Below are 3,925 nucleotides of genomic sequence, written 5' to 3'. Positions count from 1 at the left end.
AAGACTGGAAACCATAAAAATCATAGAAGAATCGATACGCAGCAAAATATCAGACATATGTCATAGCAATATGTTTACAGATACAGCTCCTAGGAGAATGGAAGCTAAGTAGAAAATAAACAAATGGGACTACATCAAAATAAAAAGCTTCTGTACAGCAAAAGAAACCATCAACAAAACAGAAAGCCTACTGCATGGGAGAACATATTTGCGAATATTATCTCATATAAGCGTTTAATCTCCAAAATTTATAGGGAACTCATACAACTTAATAAAAGGAAGATAAACAATCCAATAAAAAAATGACCAAAGGCCTAAATAGATACTTTCGAAAGAGAACATACAGAAGGCCTAGAGACATATGAAAAATGTTCAAAGTCACTAATCATCTGAAAGATGCAAATTGAAACAACAATGGGGTACCACCTCACACCTGTCAGAATGGCTATCATCAACAAATCAAGAAGTAACAAGTGCTAGTGAGGATGTGGAGAAAAAGGAATCCTCATGCACTGCTGGTAGGAATGCAGATTGGTGCAGCCAGTGGGGAAAACAGTATGTAGTTTCCTCAAAAAATTAAAAATGGAACTTCCATTTGACCTAGTAATCCCCCTTGTAGAAATATATCCCAAGAAATCAGAAACACCAGTCGGAAAGGATATATGCACCCCCATGTTCATAGCAGCACAATTTACAATAGCTAAGATTTGAAAACAGCCTAAGTGCCCATCAGCAGATGAGTGGATTAGAAAACTGTGGTACATCTACACAATGGAATACTATGCTACTGTAAAAAAGAAGGAATTCTTTCCATTTGCAACAGCATGGATGGAACTGGAGAGCATTATGCTAAGCAAAATAAGCCAGTCAGAGAAAGATAAATAACACATGATCTCACTTCTTTATGGAATATAATGAACAACATAAACTGATGAACAAAAATAGAACCAGAGACATAGAAGCATGCAACAGACTGTCCAACCTATGAGGGAAGGTGGGGGATGAGGAGGTAAATATCAACCAAAGGACTTAAATGCATCCGTGTGAGCATAACCAATGGACACAGACAGTAGGGGGTGAGGGCATGTGCTGGAGGGTGGGAGCGGCTGGAGAGAGTTCAATGGGGGAAAAAGGAGACTCATGTAATACTTTAAACAATAAAGAATTCAAATTAAAAAAAACACAATGGCAGGTTTCAACAGTAGACTAGAAAGATAGGAAACAAGTGGTTTTTAAACAATAGCATGAATTGTCAGGGTAGGGAACATTAAATTTTAAATTTAAACTATAGACAGCATGGAGGGACCTGGAGAGTATTATGGTAAGCAAAATAAGCCAGTTAGAAAAAGACATGTATAACATGATCTCTCTCACGTGGAATCTAAAGAATAAGATAGATCCAGAGACACAGAAGCATGCAACAGACTGAGGCATCTCAGAGGGAAATCATTGGGTGGGGGTGGGAGGTTGGAAGAGATTAACCAAAGAATTTATAAGCATACTAGAGGCCTGGTCCACAAAATTTGTGCATGGGGGCGGGGGGGGGGTCCTTCAGCCCGGCCTGCACCCTCTCCAATCCAGAACCCTTTGGGGGGTGTCCGACTCGCAATCTGGAACCACTGGCTCCTAACCACTTGCGGGATGGGGCCTAAACCAGCAGTCGGACATCCCTCTTGCAAGCCAGGACCGCTGGCTTCTAACCACTTGCCTGCCTATACGCTTGTTCGCTGCCGAACTGCTCCCCTGCCAGCCTGATGGCCCCCAACTGCCCTCCCCTGCTGGCTGATCACCCCTAACCGCCTCTGCCTCAGCCCACACCACCGTGGCTTTGTCCAGAAGGAAGTCAGATGGTAGGAAGACGTCTGGTCTCCTGGTCTAATTAGCATATTACCCTTTTATTAGTATAGATATGCATAATCCATGGGCACAGACAATAGTGTTATGAAGACCTGGGGTGGGAGGGCAGGGGCAGGCAAGAAGGGGTCAATGGGGGGGAAAAGGTCCATCTGTATTAGTTTCAACAATAAAGATAAATTTAAAAAATTAAAAATTTAAACTATGGGATGATTCTTGAAACTGAAAACAGAATGTTTTGGGGAAAAGGAACACTTATACAGCATGATTTTTACTTTTATGGCTTTATCTTCTTTTTAAAGTTTCCTTGAGATCTAGGAAAAAGATTTTACTATTAACTTGCTGAAATATGAGTTTTGGGTGTTTTGGTATAAAAGTTGGATTTGAGGATATACTCAGTTTATGATTTTTCTAAAACTGAAATCAAATTTTGTGAATTTTTTCTATTTCACAATTGGACACATTTTGAAACCATTATGCCAAGAGCCCAGGTAAAATGTTCCTTTCCATTTCCTGTATTTGTCTAGAAACTTTATGGTGAGCTCGCAATAATATATCTAGTATGACAACCAGGAATCAAATTTATCTCATGAAAGTATAAAACTGATAGCTCCCATTCTCATGAGTGATGAAGCAATTAACTTTAACAAAGGCTCATAACTACACATCAAAAGAAACTTTAACTCTCTTACAATAAGGTAAAAGATTTTCATGAGCAAATTTTTCTGATTGAATCTTATTTTGGGGGAACTGGCTTTTGTTTTAAAGTTAGAAACAACATTTGAAAGCTTCAAATTTTCAAACAATCAACTTACTATAAAGCTGTTAAGCCCTGGTTGGTGTGGCTCAGTTGGTTCGAGTGTTGTTCCATACACTGAAAGGTGGCAGGTTTAATTCCTGGTCAGGGATGAGTACAGAAGGCAAATTAGCACTCTCTCTCGCTCTCTCGCTCTCTCGCTCTCTCTCTCTCTCTCTCTCTCTCAAGTCAACAAATACAAAAATAAAAACATATCCTTGGGTGAGGAGTACAAAAACTACTAAAACATCCAGTAAGTATAACTGCTAAAGGGTCTAGTCTCTGATAAACTTTATAATACTAATTAAATTACTCTATTTGATATTAATAGCTTCTTTCTTATCAAGTACTAAGATCATAACCAAAAAATAAAATAATTTTGGAATTTGTTCTAAAATCAGTCTCTAGAATTTTCATTGGGTTAATATATAACAATCTGTAGATACAATGACTATATAACCATAAAGTAATAACATTAAAACTTCATTCACAAAACTAAGGCAAGAAAATACAACAGACCACTGCCATCCATGACATTAATGAGAAACCCTTGCATGCCTAAATATGGCTCTGGTTGTAATCTAACTTGGAAAGTAATTATCTATTTCTAAAGTTTGCCTAAGGAATTTTCACAATCAATTAAAACTACACTAGGGGCCCGGTGCACGAAATTCATGCACTGGGTGCGTGTGGGGGGGAGTGTCCCTCAGCCCAGCCTGCCCCCTCTCACATTACTGGGAGCCCTCAGGCATTGACCCCCATCACCCTCCAATCGCAGGATCGGCCCCTTGCCCAGGCCTGACGCCTCTGACAGAGGTGTCAGGCCTGGGCAGGGGACCCTCATTCCCCCCATCAACTGGTTCTGCCCCCATCCCAGGCCTGATGCCTCTGGCCCAGGCATCAGGCCTGGGCAGGGGACCCCCAGACCCCTCCGATTGCTGGCTCTGCCCCTTGCTCAGGCCTGATGCCTCGGCCAGAGGCGTAGATCCCCATCACCCTCTGATCACCTGATCGGCCCCTTGCCCAGGCCTGACACCTCCGCCAGAGGTGTCAGGCTTAGACAGGGGACCCCCTTCTCCCTCCGATCACTGGCTCTGGTCCCCGTCCAGGCCTGAGGCCTCTGGCCCAGGAATCATGCCCGGGCAGGGGACCCCCATCTCCCTCTGATCACTTGCTCCACTCCCTTCCCAAGCCTGACGCCTCTGATCCAGGCTTCAGGCCTGGGCAAGGGGACCATCATATCCTCCCAACCCCCGGCTCCGCCCCCCACCCACG

At 42.7% G+C, this 3,925-nt stretch overlaps 1 protein-coding gene across 1 annotated transcript in view; it reads right to left on the bottom strand.

Annotated features, from left to right (window-relative positions):
* Positions 1-3,925, bottom strand: part of HLTF (helicase-like transcription factor) — a 49,810-nt gene that overhangs the window by 28,566 nt on the left and 17,319 nt on the right. The gene's annotated exons all lie outside the window — the stretch shown is intronic.

The sequence above is a fragment of the Myotis davidii genome, unplaced genomic scaffold (assembly GCF_000327345.1).
Source record: "Myotis davidii unplaced genomic scaffold, ASM32734v1 scaffold1404, whole genome shotgun sequence".
Lineage (NCBI taxonomy): Eukaryota > Metazoa > Chordata > Mammalia > Chiroptera > Vespertilionidae > Myotis > Myotis davidii.
This window is presented reverse-complemented; position numbering and strand designations above follow the sequence as displayed.